The 25,524-nt window shown below is 39.5% G+C and overlaps 1 protein-coding gene across 7 annotated transcripts in view; it reads right to left on the bottom strand.

Annotated features, from left to right (window-relative positions):
* Nucleotides 1-25,073, bottom strand: part of MPP6 (membrane palmitoylated protein 6) — a 60,089-nt gene extending 35,016 nt beyond the window's left edge. For 3 of the 7 annotated variants that reach the window (XM_027675244.1, XM_027675245.1, XM_027675237.1), the window contains exon 1: nt 24,926-25,073. The gene's annotated coding sequence lies outside the window, so the exon portion shown is untranslated. Of the gene's footprint in view, nt 1-7,101; nt 7,259-8,010; nt 8,139-24,717; nt 24,740-24,925 lie in introns of those variants that run through there. The other 4 variants (XM_027675239.1, XM_027675243.1, XM_027675250.1 and 1 more) reach the window with 4 other exon arrangements.
* Between the last annotated feature and the right edge of the window lie 451 nt (nt 25,074-25,524).

Raw genomic sequence — 25,524 nt, 5'->3', positions numbered from 1 at the left:
AATATTTGCTTACATGTGAAAATAACTTTGAAAGTCTAAGCAACGTACTGACCTACATATGCCTTAGATATTCATACATGTACTTTCAAACAATTTGATTTATCCAAAAACTATTTAAGGGCAGAGAAGGGAGGAGGTGAAGACACTTTGGGATATGTATTATGGGCCCTCTTCTTGTGTATCTATTCAAAAGGCTTTTGTTTATTCATTTCTAGGGAAAAAAGATCTTATTAAAAAACAAACAGTGGGAGATATGCTGTTTCCAGGCTTAATTATAATGATCTTTCAGAATAATGTATACACACATGGAATTTCAAGTAGCAGTCTTTTAAACTATTTCACTCTTTTCTTTCCGGGATAAAGCCACCTTAGCACTTTTAGAAGTATCTTCTCTTCGAGGAGCAGGAATGAAAGCTGAAGATGGAAGTACTTATGTAGCAAAGTTTTACTTAAAAGATCAGGTCCTATCAAGCAAGAAACAGATGGAACTGAGGAGTTTAGAAACCACCAAATCTAAATACCCCATCAAAAATTGCCTTTCGAGCCTCACATCTCTTTTGTGACAAATCCACCCTTGAAATGTTGGCAGAAATTACTCACTGGGGGAGTAGAAAGCCCTGCAGAATAAGGACTACATGAACAAACTGCATAAACCAGGTTGGCAGAAGTGCTCCTTATTGTTGAATGCTTTGGTGTCCAATTAAAAGCTTTTTCTTCAGTGGAAAATTAATTGGGTCTCTCTTGCCCCATCATTTAGAGAAAACTAATAAGAACATACTAACTTTGAGAGCTCTACCATGCACCTCCTTCTCTCTCTGAAGACAAGCCTTCTTCTATATTCAAAGACCCATTTGTGTAAAACTTTAAAGTCTCATCACAAAACAAGAGGATTTGCTTTTGTAAGGACAGTATGAGATAGGCATCGTTGACTACAATGGTTAACAGAACCATCTAGGAACACACACGTTACAAGAAAGACACTGACAACAGCCTCCAGACACAACAGGAGAAACAGGCTCTCAGCTGAGGCAAGGTGTTGAAATTAATCGATTCTTAGGAAACAGTGACAATAAAACTGAGTCTGACTTGGGATTCCCAAGAGAAAATGAGATTACAAAGGCCCCTCTCCACTCCAGCCCCTGGCTTTGATGGCAGGGAACACACACACGTAGAATTAATTTCCATAGTCAATTTTCAAAGAACATTTTCATAACCATAGCAAGTTTAAAGACTCAAGCAAGACTCAGCAGAAGCTACTGGTCTGCTGTGTACATGCACTGAACAATTTAATCCCACTGTGCATAGGACCCCATACTTGGGGAAACTAGTTTGTCAATTGAACCCCATATCAAAAAGGTAAAAGGGGGGAAGACATGTTAATTATCTCTGTGGCAAACAGCATGCATCCTGAGGCATAAGAATACAGAAATCCCACTTCCTAATGCAAAATTTACTAACCATAATTAACTCCTCCTAATTCACAAAGAGCTCTTCAGACAACCAAAGGATGCTCCAAAGGTTTAATCTACACACTGTACTTTACAATAGTAAATTCAGATCAAACAGAAGTAAAAGATCCTATGATAACTCTTCTCTTCTTGTATTTGTAAGAAAAAGACAGGTTTTCACCAAGCTCTCAACTGTGATTCTTCTATCAAATTTGATTTTACTCTTTCTTTTAGTGCCTAATTTTCATCTATATTAATTCTATGTAAAGGAAAGGGGAAGCATACATTTAAATAAATTTTCCAGATTTGCAGACAGAAGACAAATGTGTCACTCACTGGGGAAAATTAAAGCTTTCCAGAGTGAATACCTTGCACAGATTTTTTTAGCTCAGTTTCATTTTATTAGTCTCTAAGCTTACAAAATAACAGGAATGAAAAGAAAATTATGTATAATATATTTAAATAAACATGCATATTTATTTCCACATGACCTACTCATCTGGCTAGGAAGGCATAATAAATACCTCAAGGACTATTGGTGAGGCAGGTGCGTCACACACAGTCTAGGAAGTTAGATTAAAACCTTGTCACATACAGAAACTTTGGAAATAGCTTCTTGTGTGACTTAAAACCTTTTTAAGAGGGATATATCAAAAAGAAAAGTTTCAGAAGACACCAAATAAGCTCAGACAAAAGAAAATTATTTTGTAACTTCTCCAGCCCTTAACCAATGAAAACACTAACTTTTTTCCATTTGCATTCATGGTTTTAAAATAACGAATTTATGCTTTAAGATAAGGCAAAGACAAAAAGCTATTCTGTGTTGGCCACTTCTCTCCCCAGCTATAAAGTATAGTATTTTTGGCAATCTAGAAAAAGAGTACCCATGGATGAGGTAACATTTTGAGAACATGTAACAAATTCATTCACTAACAGACTATTGACCGACAGTGTATGAAAGACTAACAAAGCCGTCTGTTACTACTGCTAGAAACCAGATTTTAACATAAGTCTCTGGGAAAGCATTATGCAGTGAGCACATACAACATTATGTTTGTGTTTTCACAGCCAGCAGCTGTATCCACTGAGCAGAGATCACATTCAGCAACTGCTCCAGAGCAGCGCTACAGAAGTGATGGACCACTGCAGCTCAGCCCCTCTGCTTCTCCTTATAGGGCACAAATTAGTTACACCTAATCCCACACACGTTGCTGACTGTAGTAGGGTACGACAGCACTTGGGCTCTCAAGCATCCACAGACTTTGCATCTACTACTTGACAGTGTTGGGCCAGTGCCACTCCAGCCCTGCAGCCAGCCACCTTAACTCAGACATTCTTGCGCAGCTGTCCGCTGTAACAGGCACCTTTTCCAAAGAGGACCCCTTCCTCATGCAGCAAATACAGTACATCTCCTCTAGAAAGACAGGAAGATTGCTTATTGAAGGAAGCTGTTGTCTGCAGCATGCACAATGTACTGACTGCATAATCACATATGGCAATGAATTTGCAAAGGAAGAAGGAAAGTCTAATTGATAAGGATGAGTGTTCTGGATATTCAAATTCTGCCCACTGAATTTTTGCATGTTGAAAAGAAATAACATAAATGCTTAGAAATGTTTGCTAATCTTTTTAGTTCATTTTTTCCAAGCCTACTGGCAACCAAGATGGAGCTATTTTAGCATAGCTATAAATAGAAGCTCGAGCAGTTCCTACCCTTATCAAACCTGGCTCAGTCTTACAAGCCCACTTTTCATGACTGTGAAGGTCACAAAAGCTGTGGGGAAGACCGAACAACCCTTTCTCATCCTGAACACTGCAGACATACTTCTTTCAGGCTGTGAAGTTTGTCTAAAAAAAGATGAAGCACAAATTTTCTGATGAACAGATGGACCTCACAGCTGCATCTTTTGGAAAGAAAAGCTCTATTTAAAAATTATCTCAGCAAAGATAAAAAGGGAACAAAGCATCACAACTCCAAAATCAGCAGAATTAAAAGGTTAAGTATTATTTGAATACATATATCATGACAAACAATAAGATATTGATAAGAGATACATTAAAATCCAGTATTGCAGAAATTATGTTAGACTTCTTTTTCTTAAAGGATTGCAAAGAAAAATATTTCATAAAGTATAAAGGCAATTAATTTAACTTGGTGCTTACTAACTAAGCTTGATGCTTTGAAGATAAGCCTATACAGGTGTTAGGTATTACCACATTTTCTGACTTTTTTTAATGAGAGGAAGACTGATGCAAGCCTCAGGCACATATGTGATTAACTGAGGAAGCATACACATGCACACACACACAAGTATGCAGAATACAGAAGGCATTTAGTGCAAAATCTTCTTTCATTTTAGCTATGGATGTTAGGAAAGTATATGCTGATGTCACACAAAGACTACTGTACTTTAAATGAATACTAGGACATGCCCCAGGAGAAATTTCAATTTTGGTGAAGAAAGACTGTACTACCCTTACTTCTTCAACTACTTTAGTAGTTCAAATACTGGAGAATATTTTAAAACAGTTTTTAAATGAAGGCAAAACACATTCAGTGGATATGCAGTTTAAGATATTACTTTGTACTCAAGGTTTTAGTACAAATTCAACAAAGTTTCAGGATGTATCCTGCACTCCACTAGACTTGTACAATAGGCTGAGCTTATTGCATCACATCAATCATCCTCCCTACTATTTCACAAGCAGCAGCTGGACGAAGAAACTTGTATTCTCTGCAGTCATTCTGGTAACTAATGCCAGTATTTATGAAGTCCAAAATGCCAGCAAAACAGATGCAACAAAGCAAGTACATCTTTTGAAGTATTTCTTCCTCTAATGTGCACCCTTCCAAATTAATCAAAGCTTTGTATCTCTACATTTTTGCCACAGGACTCAAAATTATTTATCTGTTGCAGGAGGACAGAGACTGAATATAGAAAACTGACAAAATACTAACATAAGTAAAGACCACAGTTACATACCCACAGGAACAAGTTTTGTGTAACAAACAAAAAACAAACAAACAAACAAAATATCAGTTTATTGTACCACTTTTCTTGGTGGAAAACTTAGGGCAAAGCCATGCAGAACTATCTATACAGTTTTATCCCATTAAAAAATTCAAGCCCAGGCCAACTAAAACTCAAATGATTTCTTCCTCAATTAGATCCCTTCTTCACACATGTCCAAAAATTAGACCTGAAGAGAAAATAATGAATACCCTTCCAAAGGGAAGCAGAATTCCACTCCAAGCGTTACATGCTTGCAACTTGTTGCTGGTCTCCAATCAACACTGTCTTAGTGCATAAAGGCAGGCTGTATGTTGTGCCCCACTTCTGAGACCAGGCACCAACAGCAACTGGTTCAAGTTCTGCTATGAACATGTTTTTTCAAACATTTGCACTTTCATCTAGGAACACTAGGCAAGCATAGTCAAAGAAGAAAGCTAAAATTCACAAGGGTTGTAACATACTCTACTGTCTGTGTAAATGTCATGGTTCAGAACATTACTTACAGAAGTATTTTATAATGTGGTTTGTGCACATCTGCAAACAAGACAAGGTACTTTTAATAAACAAAATTAGATATTCCACTGTATAGTAAAGTAACAACACTGTGCACCTCCAGAGACCTATGAGGAATTCGATTACCAGAGATGTTGCTGGTTCCACTGTCACTTGCATCTCAGGGGTACTTGTATCCTTCAATCTGAAAGGACTTGATCACTCAACAGACTCGGGAGGATACCATTAAAAACAATCCACACTTCAGATACCTGGGTGTTTCCTTAATCTTGGAAATCTAGGAAATCTAGCTTAAACAATTCTTTTTGGTTCCCATTCCCACACCAATTTTTTTTTATATCTAGCAAACAATGCCTCGGTTCTCATTCTTCTAACCTAAAGAGGGCAATTTTCTGCCCTACAGAGGACAACTTCTCCACTCCTACTCTGACCAGGAAAGAAGTAAGCCTGGCATAACTTCCCTGTACCTCTTCCACTCTGCACCTTTTTTCAATGTAGTCAGAACTGTGCAAAATATTTTAGACGAGAGACTCATGAGTGCCTTGCCCAACACCCGAAATCTTCCCTTTCTACTGATACAGACAGATAATAAGATCTATTTTGTCCTTCTTATAGTTATATCATACTGTCAGCTTAATCTACTGGTCTGTCACAAAACAGTATAAAAGATCATTTTGAACCTCACTCTTCTCCAAACCTGACACTTGTAGCTGAACAAAGTGTCCCCTTTCTTCAGTGAAAACACTACAAGTATATTTTGTCCACTACTATTACTCTGGGCTTCAAATCAGTTTTTGGCACTTTAGTTTTGATCCTCTTTTGCTTCAGTGAAAATGCTTAGACAACAAAATCCACCAGAAACCACACATCATCCAGACACTACTGTTGCTTTAAACACAACTTCCTTCTACAGCTTTAAGTGTAGGAGCCACTGAGGAATTCTAACAATAAGGAATTTTATGATGAAGAGTTTTGATATCAAGTGAAGCAAGGCTGTATTATAACACATTCTCAGACATTTCATAACAACAGCAGAATGCTTTTCTAAATGAAAGCATCCAAACACAGCACTTTCAGAATCTGATTGCTTCATTATGATTCAGCCACTTCAAGAACTACACCTATGCCCTTTTAACACATCACACCCACATATTAACATTTCATGCATGCCCTATTTCAGGCTTCTGCTACTGTGAGGTACTTATTAAATTATCCTTTTCAACCCAAAACACTGGAGTATTTAAATTAGATCTGTATCAATGCATGCCTAAAAATATTTCTGAGATTCTATTACAGATGCTACACAAACATTTGAAAACCGCTCAATAAATGTAGATGCAGAAAACAGAAATAAGAGACAGCTTTTTGGAGCAGAAAATAAATTAAAACATTTTACAAAATATTTACACTATTTCAACATATTCTTTAATAAAGAATGAAAAATATATTTGATTATATTATATCTAGCCCATTTTACTATAGAGGGAAGAAGACCCACCATACAGAACTTACATAGGGAAGTTTTCAGTTAATTCAGAATCGACTTAATTGCATCCGATTTTCCACTGCATCCCAGTTTGAAGGTGAAAATTTAAGACAGGAGTGAATCTACAAAATTTATAAATTTTAAATTCAATTATCTCTGTCCCAGGACCTCAGTTTTCAATTTTACATGATTATTTTCCAGGAGTTTCATTTGCAGTTCATCCCTAAACTCCAATGCTCCCACTTCCACTACACTAATCTCTCTCAAGCAAGCACTCCCCATCTCTGTCCAAACAAACTTAATAGGAAGCAATAAAAGCAATTTGCTAAATTAATGATGTTATAGTTCAGGGTGACTTGCGAAAGGAAAAGAGAAAAATGTTTACTCTGCTACCCTTGTCATATGACACAGTTCTTGTTTATTCTAAGGACACAGCTAAAGCTTTACCTAAAAAGAAAATTTCCAAAACACACTTGGAATGTTAGCAGTGATGTAGTAGATAGAAAATGGCTTTTCCAAATTTGTTTGCAGAACAACACTGCTGATGTTTCTAAATAGTGAGAAAATACCACATAAAACCTTTGTACTTTAATACAGAGATGGCAAAACATGATGGCTTGTTAAAGGTTTACTTGACTCGTAGGAATGCCCAAAACACATCTCTGTCCTTCCCTGGTTAAGAGACTTTATTCTAAACTTTTCTTTCAATTTAATGCAGTTGAGATTTACACAATTGCATATTCGTTATCCTCAGCAGTCACCTTCCTTTAGTCCTTTGAATGGTATGTTCCAGAACCCTGGAAAAGGAATAAAAAGATCACCTTGACACTCGTATTTTGAAGGGAACTGAAAAACTCCATGCAGTAAGTCACACTGCCCTTAGTCTTGTATTTCACCTTCTGAACTACTTCCCCACATTATGCTATCAGGATTTATTTACGATTGCAAATGCTTAATGAGAAGTGGGAAATCTAATTTCAATTTAATAATATCTAGGCACAATAACGGGGTGAAAGTTTTTTCTAGTGGTCTTGGGGGCAGCCTGCATTAAGAACTACATGTTTTTAAGGAAATTGCCACTGAATGTTCACCACCTTCACTCTAAAGTCAATTTCCAACTCACTGCTGTAAACCCTGAATGACGCTGTTCTGTGTGTATAAGGTGGGCACAGGCAGTGAAACTGCAAAGAGTATCTTCTAAATGGCACATGATGCATACTGACATGTTGGAAATTTTCTACTCCATTTCCTCAGAATACCAAGTTTGGTTTCAGTAAGTTTTGCCTAGAAACTTCAGAATTTTTAGTCATGTACCCTGTCACCTCAACTGAAGCAAAACCAGAGAATTTTTAAGTAAAGGCTTACAGTGAATAACTTGTGACCAAATAGTTACAATTTTCTAATTACACAATGAGTTTTAAACATTGTTCCATTCCACTCTTTCTTTGGAAAGCCTTGGTTGTCTTTGAGCTTCACATTGCCCACCGGGAATCTCACTTCAGTTTATTTCTCTTCCCTGATATTCAAGTATATAATTCCACTCACTCACTTTACACAAATCACTCGATTACTGTCGCACAAGCCAAGTGCTGCACATTTTCAGTTCAAATGTTTTCTTTTCTTTTTTTTTTCCAAAAGAAGTACTGACAAATGCAAAGACAGCTGAACTTTTCTTCTTGGACAAGAAGAAACTCAGTGAAGAATCATGTCTGTCGAGGCTTTTTATCATTTTCTGAGACAGGCAAATTGCTGTAAATCTGGAAGTAAAGATGTCTAAAACTAAAACTTTTGCTTATTACATAATGTCTTTTACAATGTGTCCTCTTGTAAAAATAAGGCCATGATGGAACTTGGCTTTTTGACCGCATCTGAACCATGAGAAAGTCTACAGAGGGGAAAAAAAATGAAAAAGTTTTAAGATAATGTCTTTATTGACTTCAAACTGCAATTGCTGCTCCTTAAAAGCAGCTCATATACCCTCATATACTCTCTTCAAATCTATTTATGCTGAAGCAATAAAAGCCACATTATCTTGGCTTTCACACAAATCCCCTTGTTTTGTTGTTTCCCCAGACTGCTTAGGGGTCTCAGAGAAAGGGGTGGGAGCAGAGAAGAGCAGAAGATACAAGTGCAAGCAAGAATTCTCACTGGTTTTTGACAACAGAACCTCTCAGATTCACACAAGTTTGAGGCCCAGTTACCTGGGTATCAGTAGCCAGAACCACTTACTAATACCATCAACAGAAAAGAGCTGGAGAGGACTCCTTAAATAGCCTATTAAAGTCCTCCCATGCACAATCAGAAATGGTAGGTTAGGGACCCTGATTCTCTGTCCCCAGCTTTGGAATTTCATTGCAATAGATAAATAACTCCATGTTTCAGCTTTTCCACAAGAAGGTTTTATGAAGTCTGGGTCCTGACCTGGAAAAGAGCAATTGCTTTGCCAACCATCTTCAGCATGGCAGTTGAGAGGACTGCCTCCTCACACTCTGAGTTCTCAGAGCAGTCAGTCCCATCCATGGTAGTTTCTGCTTATTATACTCCCCACTAAATTCCTCTTTCCCAGAAGAGTATTGGGCCTGAAAGCAATATAAAAGGAGAGCAGTGTAACCTCCTACAGATAAATTGGTTCTTTGGACACAACTAGCTTTAAGACTGTGGAATAATTTAACATGAAATTACCCTCAAGTTCCCAAGAAAACCTGAAAGGGCAATTATGTCTTTTTCCATAATGCTACGATACCAACGCTCCCTGGGTGTTACAAGGTCAAAAACACATTAATGACATTCATAACTTATGGTAACAAAGAAAACAAGTCCTATCTCAGCAGAGAGGTTATGCAGCACACAAGGTAGAAAGAAACAGATGGAGTAGTCACTGTCTCGTGCGAATTCGGCACTGAAGTCAAATGGCCCCATTCTTCCTTAGAATTTTGAAAGGTCTGAAACAAAACATAGCCTAAGAATGCATTTTCAGAAAATGTAAATTCATCTTTGTAGAAAGGAAATTAATCTGTTCAGTTATTTTTCAAATAATCAACTGTATTTCTTTCATTTTCCACTACACTGTTCCTGAAGACATGCCCAAAACCCAAATGAAATCTTGATTTTGCTTCAACTATTCAGAAACCCTGTCTGTTAACATGGCCCCCAGTAGACCTGTAAACATTCCACTTGTCATGTGATTCAGGAACAAGTCCTACACTCAGGACAGAATCTGGCTGACTGTCTCTACTCAAAGAGCAGCTGATATTTTTAAGTACCCAGGCTTGCACTTCCCTAAATCAACAGAACCTGATAGCTCAGCTACATGCATCCTAGGAGTTAGCTACAAGTGCGTGCTAAGCTGTAAGGTCACACGCTGGACTTTAGCTTGGTTTTTGGTCCAGTGATGAGGGAAAACTAGGTTGAACAAACAGATCTAATAAAGTAAACCCCGTGCAGGTAGACTGCCAGAACATCCATCCCCGGACAGATCCAGTGGCACACTAACAAAGGCACAAGCCCAGCAGCCTGGCGAGCAACCACTGGATTGCGGGTCCACCTACTGTCATCAATCTGCATGTAGAGAGATGCATTAGAAGCATCAGATCTTCATGTTGAAACTCCCTTTGGAATGATCCGTTTGGAAGAGACCTTAGCAATAATAACACCATATTGCTTAGAGATTTATTTTTTAATTTTCATTAGCATAATAGCCTTTCTACAAATCAAGTTTACTGATGGCACCGAGTATTTCTCTCCAGAAACTTGTCATGGTAGAAAATAGCAACCACATTCGATCCCATAAGAAGGAATTTGTGTTCAATGACTGAAGCAGTTGAAACATGAAAGAAGCTTTCTCAATTGCAGAAACTCTGGCAGAAATTCTGTTTTTCCAAATACAGTGTCAGGATTTAAATACCACATCACTTCTCAGCGTAAGTTCAGACCCAGACAAGCCAACTTTCACACAGAAAGAATCAACACTTCCTTTTAATACCAGAGAGACTGGTTTGAATGAGCTCCTGCCAATAGTTCAAAAAAGAAGCCAGGTGTCTGTACTGAAAAATTCTTTTCACAAATTAATTACCATCCCCCTGTTCAGAACAATGGACATCAAGGGCTAGGAAGGATAAAGATACAATCAAGCATGCATCACATTGGCTCAACATAGAATTAAATTATGGCTGAAAGGGTAGAGAATTAAATAGTCTCATGATAATTTTTTTATATACATTCTAAGTACTTGAAATTCACAATGCAATTACATAAATTTCACATGTTCTCAAAACTGATCTTAGTGTGCTAAATAACTGAATTGTTAGCATATCAAACAAGTCAAAGTAGAATGCACCAAAAAGCCCTGTAATTTCCTGGTTTCATGAGCAAACCAGAAACTTCAATATAAACTGAAAAACATTTTCATCCATTCTGAACACAATACTAACAACAGGATACTGTAGAACCCTTCCCCTAAAGACTTTTTACCAAAGCCTTACAGATAAAGCACTGCCTGTCAGTTTTCCTAATTCTTTAATGAAGTCCATCCCTCAGCAGACAGTTCTTGTTCCAGACAGATACCTGAACCTAACCAGGTATCTTTTTGTGATGAAGGAACATTCACACAGTGCTGTATGTGCACACATGTCAGAGCTCTCATTTTAAATTATAAAGAAGACTATCTGAAGTTCAAGACTTAATAAAATAATCAATACAGTAATTCTACTAACCTTGTTCTTCAGTTATGGGGCTTTCTAAGAACAGGTGGATACAGATTTTACGATACATACAGAAAAACAATGCAAAGACTGACAAGATGAGAAGTGCACAGTGCAGCACAGCTGCAAGACTCTACCACAAATTTGAAGCATGGAAATATCACTGCAACTGCATCCGAGACATTCTTGCTTTCCCCAAACATTTTTACTTGAATCTACAGCAATCACAGCAAAGCCAATAACACACAGTGTCCTATGACTTCTGAGGAAGGGAAACAGATTCCACAAAAGACACATACCACCACAAGAGCATCCCAAACAAACTTACAGACACACCACTTCTGACCCTTTGTAAAAGATGCCTCTAGAAAAACTGACTTTAATCCTTTGAAGGTTTTTTGGAAGGGGTGGAAAATATATTTTAATGAGTTTAAACACCACTGAGATGCAGAAATTCAAGATCACCTTAGAGTCAGATTATCTCTAATGGTTTTTTTTACAGTCATCTTTTCCAGTTTAAACCAGCCATCATAACATATGCATATGCACACACCTCAACATCAGTGTTTAAAACATTTAGCCAAAACTTAAACCCTACCATACAGAGAAGAGTTAGTCATCTCTCCAACACATAAAATAAATAAAACTAAGTCCCAAACACTTATTTAATAGTGAATTATTTGAAAATTTATTGAATAAAAGGGAAAAATGGCTAGAAAGTAGGCAACACACTATGATGAAGTTAGAAAAACTAGATACAACAAAAAAATGGATCAGAAGAAAAAAGAAAAAATGTGAAATGTCTTATGATGTGTTCCAGCTGATGGCCCAGGAAACCATGCCTGGTCTGTCCTTTTTGTACACAGTCTAGCACTAAAACATGGTGCTTACGCCATGCTGGAAGAGGTGTTTAAATGGGACTGTCCCCTGCTCCCCTGTCTTCATGTACACAGCCTGGCACTTCTACCTGGAAGATGACATTACACTTCTTCCTTGATGAGAAAGAAAGGAAGGTTCCCAAAGCTGAGTAGGTTCAACTTGCCACTCATTTTGCTCCTGTTTCAGCCTGCTGCCTTTAAAAAAGTTGGGTTAGACAATATTAGAGAGAAGTGGAATTTGCTAAAATATTATTGGAAAGCATTTAATTGTATGTTCGCCTGCAAGCAAGTAAGTAGTCCCTGTGACTCAAAGTTAAGGCATCTGTAAAAGTTGGTTTAGGGAATTATGCCAGGAAAAAAAAAAGCAAAAAGGAAGCGACCTATTTGAATGAGAGACTCATTCGGAGGTTTATATGTTCAGATCCCCTCAAAATAGGCTGACAAGAAGTATTTGTATATATTTCTTTAAGTACAAACTGTGAAATGTCACACAGTATAACTCTTGATTAACCCATTTGGTTCATATATACTCAAGATATTTTCCACTCTCCTTCCATTCATTGCATATTTCTGTTCACTCAAGAAAGTACTCCCAATGTTTCCTAAGTATACAAAAATGCTTAGGAAACAGCAGAGAACCAAAATGGCAGCTTAGCTGCATAAAAACCACAAGCAGTTTGTTTAAAAAGAACTTGTGCTATAGACATTTAGAGATTTTTCTAACAGTTTAAATTCTATTTTAAAGTAAGATGGTCAGGATCTAGAGTCCTCATGACTCCTCACTTCTTTTGCCTTCCTCATCTTTGTAACTCAGCCGAAGCTGCCAAAACTACGTAACAAAAGCTTTAGCAGGATTCTAATTTTGGTCCAGATAACCAAGTATAGCAATTCTAGACAATATTAGCTGAGATTTATGATGCGTTCAACATCTTCAGATGCGCAAGAGTATTTTTGGGCATCACTTGAAAAGACAGTCTTCAATGTATAGCTGGTAAATTTTACTTCTCCTTTTTCTCCTATTTCTATATAAGAAGTATATGCATGCTGCACTTTATATCAATTTTTTAACAAAGGATCTATTTCTTCAGCAAGAGAAAATACAAGTCTGTTCAAGTCTCATTTATTATACCTGGTTTTGAGAAGAGAAGTTAGCTATACCATCATCTTTTCTCTGAGGAAGACATACCAATAATTAGAGGAAAACCTGCCCTCCTGGTGCAATTTGGGAAAAAAGAAGTCAGTCAATTTTTTCTGAACTCCATTGTTACATTATTTCTAAACTACATTAAAAAAAACTCACCATAATTATTTGTTTGTTTTACCTACCACTATCAAAATCTCTTCTCCCAAGAAGAAAGAGTACCTCCAAAAGCTTAGATCAAGTTCTTGATAATGGAACTGCTCTTAGTTTTATACACTTACCAACTCATGTTAAGCCTGAGAGCTTCTGCATTCCACTTGGGCCAAACTGGGGGTTTGCCAGTGATTACACTTCTTAAAAGGTAATAGGAAAGTCACCTTGAAAAAGTATTTTTTAAAACTTTTTAGACAACTGTACTGGGACAGTGCTTCTTTATTGCCTCTTCAACCGACTGATGAAGGGATCAAACATGAGAACCTTGATTTTAACCAACAAATGAAAAGATAACAGACTGAAAAATAAGAGGAAAGAGCTCTTTACATCTCTTTGAGTCCTTGACACCACATTTCCAACAGGTAGTAGAAACTATATAGCACTACGGTGTTATTCTGCTTGGATTCTAAGATCTCACATTAAGTAGATTTCACTGAACAAAATACATCTCCTGTTCACTGTTAACACAAAGAGGTCTAGAACTCCTGACTCCATCCTTCTTACTGGCATCACAGGACTGAATCTAGAAGCTTAAAAGTCTTTGCTTATTACTGTAAACTTGAAAGTGTTTTCCAAGTAATACTGAATGTAACAAACTGCTAGCTACCTGTAGAATGACTGAAGTAAGTGAAAGATGAGCCAGTTGCTACAGTTTGTTCCCAGTTCTGATTACAGACATAGGACGATGTGAGGAGAGACTTTAGGAAGAATGTTTTTTAATGAAAGCAATCTGAAACAGTGATCTGTTTCCATATTATCTATGCATTTCCACAGATCAGCTGAAGATGTTGCCAGGTACAACATACCATACTGTCAGTCTAACTTGAAAGAGCACTTTTATTGCTAATCCAGAAGTCTTCTCTTTAGCTTATCAGCATAGACATGTAAGCTAAAAGGGCTCAGTGACCAACCAACCCAAAATTCAAACTATTAAAATATTATTCCTTTAGTCCCATTACACACACAGTATCTTTCTGCGTTCATTAAAACCCCACACTGAAAGCAGAAGAACCTTTAAAGCCACACCAGGATCTTGGCCAAAGCTAGGTCCAACCTTATACAGGGCGCCAGCAGCCCTGGAGAGCAGGTAAATATGTAAAGGCATACAGGCTCCAGCGTTTGGAGGCTAAACGTCTATTTCTGCTGTTCCACCTGGACACATCATTAGGCAGAATGGAGCAATGGCCAACCAAAGAACAATCTGTGGGCATCCTGGTCAGTCTGACATGCTTCCAAAACTAATATATGGGTAATCATTAATCTGCTGTAAACTTGCCACCAGCTCTGTTACCAAAACAAGAACTAGTACTGGCTCAATCTTCACAGTAGGCTACAATGATACACGTATCACATCTCAGTTATCAAGCACTTCAGTGAAAACCCATGTCAATTATTTAAAGAAACTAAACAGTAATCCAATCCAAGGATAAGAGTTTCTCATGTTTAATCAAACAGATCTCCAATGCTCAGTAGCAATTTATGTATGAATACTAGTCCGTTAGAAAGTTGAGACTAGTTTTGAAATGGAAGCATCTTGAATAGCAAAAGCACACAACACAAATTACATAAGCAATCCACAAACCTAATTTTGTTAAAAAAATCTTCAAGTTAAATATTAGCTGGATTCTGGGAGATTACCTGGGGAAAATGTTATGTATGCTTACTTTGCTTTTATGCTTTCCTAGACAGCTCACAGATGCTGGGTTTCCTGTCTAGAGACAAGTGCTCTTTTATATACACACATGCATCTCTACACATATATATAAAATACCATATTTTATTAAAAATTTCCTATTTTTATTTATGTATACATATATGTATACAGTCATATGCACACATAAAAAATAAACACATTTTTTAAAGGGCATTTAAAGGACTGAACTGCCACTTACAACCGATTACTGCTAACAACCCTGTTCAGCTCAAATGGGTAATACCTTAACATAGAGCAAGATCACATCAACCAGGAGAAAGGTCCTGATACAAGGTCTTTCTTCAGTGCAATATTAGGGAAATGGAATCTTTTTCTTACAGGTAGCCATACCCATAGCTGCTAACCTGTGCCTGGTATTGTAGTTCATCCTCTTGCACTTACACTGGCTCCCTTATGACCTGCAGAAAAGCAGAGAAAGTGTGGCAAGTGTGTTATCTGTTGTTTACAAAGGGATGGACTTTCTGGAGATCTTCAAGTCTTACATCTTCATCATTATCAGTCATTCTGCTGTCTTAGTTTTCAATCCCCTCTGCAAAGCTTTCAGATCTTTTAGGAAGCTGTTAATGTGCAGGCCCAGGGCAATTACATAAGATGTTATTTTAGTCGTGAACAACGCATTAAATTTTGGATTCTGACACTGTTGCAGATTAGCACAATGAAATTCTTCACCCGTTTTTGGATAATGATGTCTAGGCACTCAGGGATCATTTTATGCTTCTTTATCCCTATCTGGAAGCTGAATTTAAGGTTATCCAGACACTAAATTTTCTGGCTCCAGCTCCTTCTCATCAAGAGACATCCATGACTCCTGCCGTCTTGAAAATCTGCTCAGAGATAATGTTAACAGGAGCTCCTGACAGACTCTGAATGGTTTCAGAAGTTGCACTGCATGCTGGAAAAAGGAGTTAGATGGACCTTCAGTTCGACCCAATGAGAGGTCTTATTATTTGAAAACCTACTGTATTAAAGAGCACCAAAATACTTTCAGGTTTGCAATGGACTCAGGTGTTATGTAGCTAGGCTGCAGGACAAATCTTGCATCAGTACATAACACTCCTGCACTTTGATACCAGATGCCAATTACAGAACTAAAATGAACTGCCTCTACAGATATCTTGGCTAGTCCTGTAATCAACACAACCAGGAAGTCGTGTCCTGAGACCTCAAAATACCAAAGATTTTCTTCTATTTCAAAACGGCACTATATTATCAAACAACGAGGTTCACTTACAAATTAATCTCTGTAGATTTCTCTTATTTAGTGCTTAAGTGTACGGCTACTTTTTAAAGTAAGCAAAATCCACACAGAAACAGGTCATTTATATAAAAGCATTTGCATTTTGGAATTAGTGTCCCACAGTGGTTCACAGTCATCTATCCAGAGATTTGCACTTCCTGCTGAAGTTCATGAAAAAAATGGGAAAAACATTTTCTTGACAGAGTATCTCCCACGACTGACTCTGCTTCTCTGTTTTTTTCATACTGACTGGCTTTCTGTCCTAAGATTTTGTAATAGAGGTAAAAGTTGTAACTTGTTTTATCCATGCAGCTTACTGTCAAACTACTTGAAAGGTTTGCAAACGCAGAACTCTGGAAATACAGATTTAACAAAAACATTGCTTTAGCTAGACTTGTTTAAATGTCACAGCTGAAAGATTTAGTGTGCTTACTCTCTGCTTATTAAGTAAATATTTCCAGTATTTTCAAATTAAGAAACCCTACAACTGAGACTAAATGAGTACAACATAAGCTGCGTGAAGTTGAGAAGTAGAGCAGATACCTACCTGAAAGAAATAAAGTTTCAGTTAAAAAAAAGTTGATGTTAACTTTTCAAATGCAAGTACTCTTATCTCTCCCAATCTAGTAATAAGGAAGAATAGCAAGCATTAAAAGTGATCTGAATTTTGAAGTAATTACAGAAAAATAAAACTCAATGTATTAACTCACCCTGGAGAAAAAACCAGAGTAATCTAATTCAAACTAGTCTATAGCTGTCCAGAGAGATTACCTTCTGGAAGTACAGTAATTATATTTCTAAAGTAAAATCACTTATGCCTGGGGTAGGGAGGCTCAAGGGATTTTATTTTTTTATTATTATTTGAAATGTGTAAAACCCTCACAATGACATAGATACTGAGAAAAGAACTTTGAGGACAAAAGTACATATTCTGTATAAGGTCTTTCTTAGTGGTGGCAAACAGATACATGTAACTAGTAAGACTGTATCACACCAGATGCCAAGTAAGAACAGACATACAGTTGCACTTTTCCATATAGTACCCCTACGTTCTAAGCTAAGTAGCAGATTGCTCTGGAACGTCTTATAAAAGTACTTCTTGCCAAATTTGTAATTATACTAATTTTTATAACTTTAAAGAAAGAATTCCTACGGGTTTCACTGAAAGCTTCTCTATGTAGATTTTTGCCAGTACCTTACAAATAAGATTACTTTAAAAAGAAAACCAAACACTACATTCTTATGAGCTTAAACTTACTTAATGAAGTGTTTTATTTCAACAACTCCAGTTAATAGCAAGACCTAAGAGGACCATTCTGACAGTCTCACTGTGATATAACTGTTTCAAAATAGTTTGGTGGCTTTATGGAGAAATAAGATGTGTGGTCAAACAAGGCCGAACCTTATGCCTTGTCTAAAAAACACCTCTACTAGGAGCCAGAAGCTCAAGTTTCGAACAGTTAAAAAGAAACAAAGCAAAACAATACTAGAAACTTGAAATCATCTATGAAACATCTATGAAATCTTGGAAATCTCAAATTACTTATGACAATACACCTTGAGACCTTCCACTTTATTAGGAGTCCAGCTGCTGAACAGTCCGCCCTTCTCTTTTCCATTTCCTACTCATTAGTACCAATGAAGTTCTTCCTTCAGAAAGTCCCTGCTGTGTTCCTGAACAGCATGGAATCTGACCTAAGACTGAGAACTGTATGGTAAACTTGGTAAGAACTACACATTTCATTCTGCTGCTGCCTAGTTAGTCCGTGCTGTTTGCAGAGCTATTTGCCAAGATCTGACAGTTAAATGTGCACGCTTCAATTCATAGCTAATAAATTCCATTCAGCAGTAAACTTACACGCTTCCAGGTGACAGCACAAACGGTCCCAGCAAAGAGACTGCACTAGTTTCCTCAAGTAACAGATTACTGGATAGGAGTTACTTCTTGATCCAACTACCAGAGCAAGCCTTCAAACTGCATCACGTTTTGGCTACAGCAGATTTTTTTTTTAATGTATTTATCTACTTATTTGTTAAGAAGCCACGGCTTATTTCTCAGTGTAATCAATTAAGCAAGCAGGCACCCGCACAATCGGAGCTGGCTTCTGTCACCCACCCAGAGCGATGGCTCCGGCAGCCCCGGGCGCGTCCCGGCGCCGCTGTCCCGGTGTGGACACTGGAGGGCGCGCTCGAGCCACCTTTCTGAGGAAACCCGGAGCGTTCGGGCTCCATACTTGGAAATCACTAAATAAAAAACACCTTTCTGCACCTTTTAACAACATCCAAATCCTCTTACCCTTCTCACCAGTGTACACACCCTGTTATTCTCCCATCCCAACAGCAAGATTTCTAACAATGCCTGGATCCCTAAGATCCACCTCTTGGGAGATAAGCAAGATGCAGACAGATGGATGGACAGATTTTTTTCCTGTTGAATTATGTGTCAAACTCAAGGGACAATTCGACTGCCAACTCTTCAATGCTCTCCTACCCCTGTCCCACCCTTTCTCTTACTGCATTTATGGCCTGTCCTCAAAACTGCCCAAACATTTTTTCCTTCTACCAATGGGAACACGAAGCAGATGTGATCCCCATAGGCAGCAGCAGAATGAAGAGGATTCAGAACCATCAGTCAGAGTAACTCAAGCACAATCATTACCTCTGTGTGACCAGCTAATTTTACAGAAGTGCTGTTTAAAACCCAGCAACACTAGTTACCAGTTGATCTTCCTTCCCAAAGCACAGTGACTCAAAGGTAGTCCGTCCATTTAAACCCCCTTGAGCCACGACACCTGTAAGATTATCACAGAGCTAACGACAGACAACTCCTCTCACACAACAGGCTCATGCTAAGGTTAAATTTTATACGTGCAGCAAGTGAGCCACCACATAGAAAGCTATGAAAGAATGAAACAAAAATCACAGAGCCGGCCCCAGTATCACCAGAGTTTCACTTCATAAATAAGCCTCACTTGAACACTGCTTTAAATACCACACGTAGCAGTGTACACACAGAGTTTGTCCTCTGAGGGAAGATCACATATGACAAATGCCAGCTACATCAAGCAATACACTTCTGGAAATTGTTTAAATAGTGCAAATATTAAATCTATATAAAGGAGCTGCACTGGTCAGAAGTGACCAAATCAAGCCCTGCTCATCCCATTTTGCTGTTGCATACTCAATCTAGTGTAAGCAGCAAAGCCGTACCAGTACATTTGGGAAGCGCAACTGTCTCCCTGATTTGAATTCAGATGACTGCCTTACCATCACACACTCCATGAACATTAAGTTTCACTTACTGACTTCTCCCTGCCCTCATGTTCTTTACCAAAGAATGCGTAAACTGAACTTTAATTTGTTAATTACACCTCCTAGTGACCTGAAAAATGCATGTGAAGCTGTAAGCAGCAGTATGACTACGGTAAACTTAGTATTGTTCAAGCAATTTCTGTCCAGCAACACTGCGTTTTGCTACAGAACGACAGCTCACAACACAGTATGCCAGAAGTGCTTGGAAAGGAGAAATAAAACTTTTCCCTCACTTCATTCACTAGACTACAGTTTGCCTTCCCAGTTTCAGAACTTCTGCTGCATAAGCAGTTTCATCTTGCCAAAAAGACTCCTGTAAACTTCAACAGAGGATCAGGAAAGGCATGGGGTGGAATTCTAACAAGATACGTAAAGGCTGACTTACCAATTGGCCCACTGACTTGTTAAAAAAATAAATCAATGTCACATAAAAAGTTGCTGACATGTTTTACACGCAAAACCTCTCACATGATACCTGCATGCAGATCCCTGAACAACTAATGAATGAACATGGAATCAAATATTTTTTTTTAAAAATTATCAAGGAATGGAATAACAGTCAGAATGGCTGATACATTTTTCTTTTATTCCCCTGCTGATTTACTTGAGTGCTCCCTACATTGCGCTACTAGTCTTACAAACCAAACTTTACCCAGTCATTTTACCCTCAGCCTCATTTACCCTCAATCTGTTTTTCTCCATCCTGTGTTTAGACATTTAAAAAGGTATAACTTTAATTTTTCATTCATGCACATATGACCACTGGGTGGAGATAAGGCTTTAATTAGAAAATTAAAACCAAACTATTGGAGTAGACACTTTCTACAAAAACAATATTTGAATGCCAACACTACTTCACTAAAAGAGGATCAAATGAACTATCTTAAAATAAAAATTTAAACTTTTTCTTATGTTCTAATTTTCATTATTTTAACAGTCTTGACAAAATGTTTGCAATAAAAAAGTAAAAGCTTAAGCTTACTTGAAATCAACAGTTGTGTTTCCACCTACTGGAAAAATGAATTTAACTGAAACAGTAATTTGAAACTTTGGGATTTGGGTAATTAAAAGAGCAATGATTTTTTGTGTAAGATGCAAAGAATTTACGTGTGACATGTATCATCACGTGTCAGTCCCAAACACAAGTTTGCAGAAACCACTGCCATTCCCTGCAGTCCGCACAGATTTCACAAAGTCCCTGCTCTCAAACAGTTGCCTGTCAGAATGCAAAACTAATTAATACTCCTAAAAAACATGTATAAGTAATTTCTTAAATAACATTTTTTGCTAGTAAATCTGAAATGTCATCTTATTTCAGTATCTTGATGATTTCCACTATCCCTTCATGAGACCTGGACACTAACATTAGAACAAGTTCTTCAAATAACTGATGTGTAAAACCCACAGAATGGTTGCTAATATGAAGCATTCTCAGTATGTAACACCTTTTTTCTTTTAAGACAGAGACCTTGAAAATAATTAAACATGATGGTAAAAGTAGAGAACCTCTCGCTTTTAAGTTTTTATTATTGAACACATGTTGTAAAATGGCTATAGCTTTAAAAGACTCTAATTAACCAAAATAAGAATGTAAATGTTTTGATATGGAAAAACACCTCTCCCTAACCTCTCTTTTCTCCTTTTTTATCTCCATTATTCTTGTAAGAATGACATCAGCCATAACCACACAATTCAGTCTTGCTTTACTCTGAAAAAATGCAACTTTAAGCCACAGCATAGCACATTACCATCACCATGCTTTTTTGTAATACAGTTTTGCTGTAGTATAACCTGAGATCCAACTGCAAATGGTTATAGTGACCATGGGCTCAGATAAGCCCTCTAACAGCACTTGTGACCAGCACACCTGTATTTCAGCCTGTCTCTCACATGTCAGTCTGAATTAAACTCACCCTTTTCCTTCTAAAAAGTCAAGTTTTCACCACGAGCCAGGCCAACCCACTCCAGTTTTTATCCATTTTTACCTCAAACACAAAACACAATAGGGCATTTTACTTAAACTTGTGAGTTCTATACCTTTCAAATCTTGAGACAGTATAATTCATTTCACATCTGTATGGCGAGGGCAACACCTAAATTATGACCACAAACACTATCACAATCCTAAGTGCATACCTGTCTCTTAAGTAAAAGGAACATCCTCTCCCTTCTTCTACAGCATAAAGAAAAGACTCCCTGATCTAGAGATCAGTGTCCTGCACGGAGCATCAAAGGGCAGTAATGAGCCTGGGACAGTCCCACCAAATGAGAACTTTAAATCACCTATAACTATAGCAGAAAGCATGGGTTTAAAGCAGGACACTGAACTTTTATAAAATTGCATTCAAACTGTAAGTAATTTCTACAAACAAAAGCATTTAGAATAACAGAATGGTTCAGGGACTGAGACACTGTACAAAGACACACTAAAGAGTCTTTTTCTTGTCATTGTGGTACTATAAAGTTTTCTCCAGACCACTGACCTTTTCTTCTGCATGTAGAAATACGCAACACAAGGACCTAATATCAAGCTGGAGCTTGATGCTGGCCAAAGACATACAGTGTTTGAGGATAATGTTCTGATCACATCCTTAACAGCTCAAAATTAAGCCAAATTATTTTGTAGATTACTTGGTTTTCCTGCTCTTACTACGGTAAAACATCAAATAAAAATGCCAAAACTAGTGAGTCATATTGCCAAGATTTCTGTTCCTTTCTATCTCCTTGAGGTTTGCATATACAAGAATTCACAAAAAGAAAAAAAAGATGAGATTAAAATTTTATGCTTTCAATAAGAAAGGTCCTGCAGGGTTCCTGCAGACATTCATCCTCTCTATTAGCCTTCACTAAGACTCTTTCAATTAGCCGGGCATGTTTTCATTACTTTCTTTCTTATTTTTCCTTAATTAAAAACAAACAAACAAACAAAAACTCACCCCAAACCAAAACAACAAACTCATGATTTAAGTTAATAGCTTCCATTATTTTTTAAAGAAAAAAAAAGGCACAAGAGGTAGTTCAATAAAGGTCCAATTGAACTTATGTGGCAACAGTTTTTCAATCATTTTAGAGAGTTTCGGTATGCAGTTAGCCCACTAATACTGCAGCAGAACAGACACCATTCCACAGAGCTAGTACAGTGTATTTGTCAATAATTTCCATATTAATTAGTTTGTGACAAGACAGGCTGAAAGAGTGAAAGAGCAGTGATCCATAGGATCTAAAACAAATTCAGAATTCACTCAGAATTCAAAAAAGCTGAATATACACACTTTGGTTAGATGTCAAAGATTCCATTAAGAAAGAAAGAAAAGAAAAGAAACAAAAAAACCTCCAAAACCTCAAAAATAAAATAAAAACCTAACAATGCTAGAGGCCATACCTGAGTACTACAGATTTTTCACAGCAACATGGAAGTCAGGTACTCTATATAGTGCAACACTTTGAAAACAAATTAAGGAGCGCAAGATCATCAATTGCAAACATTTCAATGGAGGCAAGAGGAAATGAAAGGTTTCTCTGAAGGGTCCTTTAAAAATCACATTTAAATGAGCTCAAACTAGACTCCAATTATCAGCACTTTATGTAAATGAGGATTTTGTCTATATCCTTTTGAAGAAGAATTTTTTGGCAGATGTTGTATGGTCCAGCCATATTCAAAGTTGTAAAAGCCAACTACCTCAGCAGAAAAAAAGGGAAACATTATGATGCTGGTGTCAAACCAACCAGTTTAACAGACACTGTCTGTTCAAAAGCAGCATGCTAAGATTTCAGAGCCTCCTCTAGTCCGACATCTATTTATAGCTGCCCAGCCTCTCTACAATTTCTCACAGCCTCTCCTCCTCTCAAAGCCAAGTGGGAGAAGTTTAATGGATATAATGCTGGGCCTTGTGCTGCAAGATGGCCAGATCTGCAACTCTCCTCCAGCAAACTCATGTGCATGAAGACCAGGGGTTATGAGATGAGGTTGATCTAACCTACCCAGCAGCCAAATACATAACACAAACCTTCCCTATCCGCTTTAGGAACACTCATTTTTTCTCTGCCAGCATGTTGACGGTAATGAACCGCATCAGCATCAGAGCCTCAGCAAAACATACCGGCTGCCTTCCTCCTCACCACCGAGCAACAGCCCAAGCCAGCTTGCAAGCCAAGACAGAAGCTATCCAAGTAAGCTTTGACCCCCGGACAGCAGCAATGTCAACCAAGCACCCTCCCACTTATAATGCTACTCCTGTACGTTGCACCTTCCTCAAAGAAACTCGGAGGTTGTTGGCTTTTTTTCCGTGCAGTCTCTACCACTCAGCCATGCGTGTCTTTTTAAAGCACTGATCTAGACCGGCTCTCCTTCAACTCCATCAGATGTAACATCGCGGAAAGGGTGCAGATATTTTCCTGCATATGGAACACAACGCCACAGGCTGAACTCCGCTACAAGGTCCGCACATCCATCCCTGGTGCCTTCTCTCCTACCACCTACATCCACTTGCCTGTAGTACTCGTACAGCGACCGAGGAGGTGACAGCACTGCTGGAAACTCCTGCCCACCCGATCACAACCACATTTTCGTCCCTTTCCCCAGTCAGAAGCAGACGGAAGGGGAGGGTTGACTTCCTCGGGAGGAAAATAGGCAGGGAAAGGCCGGGGCAGAGATCAAGAGAGGAAGAATCACCCCAAAGGGAGAGGAGATAATCCCCGAGAGGCGAGGTTGCGGAGGAGCCTAAGCAGGGAGTGAGGGACAGGGACAGCGAACCGGGGGGATAATCCTGCAGAGAAGGGGGGAGATAATCCCCTCGGAGGGGGGGAGGCGGAGGATCCCGGAGAGGGAGGGGCGGGAAACCTGATAATCTCCAGGAGGAGAGAAAATACCAGGAAAGGGGGTGGGGGAAGGGGGGTGGGCGGGTGGATAATCCAGAGCGGCAGATGAAGCGCGAGTCTCTCGGGGACGCATCCGGAGGCGGGAGGAGGAGGGTTAATCCTCGTTCTGGGGGCAAAAATCCCTCTTCCCGGACTCTGGCGCTGCCACGTTCGCTCCCCTGCAGGCCCGCCCGGCCCCGCTACCTGCGGGCGGCTCTTCCCCCTCACGCCACACGAACACGGGGAGCCTCCGCTCCCGCCGCCGGGACGAGCGGCTCGGTCAGGATGGCTGCGGGACCCCGCCTCCCACCACCATTTCCCCGCCGGCTCGGAGGGAGGGGAGAAGCGCGTGGACCAACCCTCCCTCCCCCCCCCGCGCACATGCGACCTCACCGCCGGTACGGGGACTCACCGGCCGGCACCGACTCCCGCCGCTCCTCGTCCCCTCCTCCCTCAGCGGGCGCCGCTCGGCCCCATGGATTATCCCTGGCGCGGGTCTCCCGGAGGGACGGCGCGAGCTGGAGGTACCTCCGCAGCCGCTCTGCGCCCGCCTCGGCGCGCGCCGCCGGCGTGGCTGTGGCACGCGCTCCCGCCGCCGCTCCTCCTCCCCCGCCCACCACCGGCGAGCGCGCGCACGGCCTCCGCGGCGGTAGCGCGCGAGCGCCTCCCGTTCACACACCCTCACCGCTCCAGCCACCTCCCGGAGGGAGCGCGCGCGCCTCTACTCGGCCCCCACCTCCGTGTGTGTGTGTGTGTGTGTGTGTGCGAGAGCGAGGGGGGCTGGGGGCGGGAGGGGTCGGCGCGTGTGAGAGTGCGGGTCACTGTGCGTGAGAGAGTGCGCGCGCGTGTGTGTGACAGAGTCTGTGTGAGTGTGCCGGGGGCTGAGGGCGAGAGGGGTCAGCGCGTGTGAGCGCGCGAGTGTGTGACTGCGCGTGTCACTGTGCCCGTGTGAGCGCGTGTCTGTGAGGCGGCACTGGTGGGCGTGCCGGGGACGGCGCGGGGCTGTGTGAG

Source organism: Neopelma chrysocephalum, unplaced genomic scaffold (assembly GCF_003984885.1).
Source record: "Neopelma chrysocephalum unplaced genomic scaffold, ASM398488v2 Primary Assembly neopelma1_26, whole genome shotgun sequence".
Classification (NCBI taxonomy): Eukaryota; Metazoa; Chordata; class Aves; order Passeriformes; family Pipridae; genus Neopelma; species Neopelma chrysocephalum.
The sequence above is the reverse complement of the archived record's forward strand: the minus strand, read 5'-3'. Positions and strand labels throughout refer to the sequence as shown.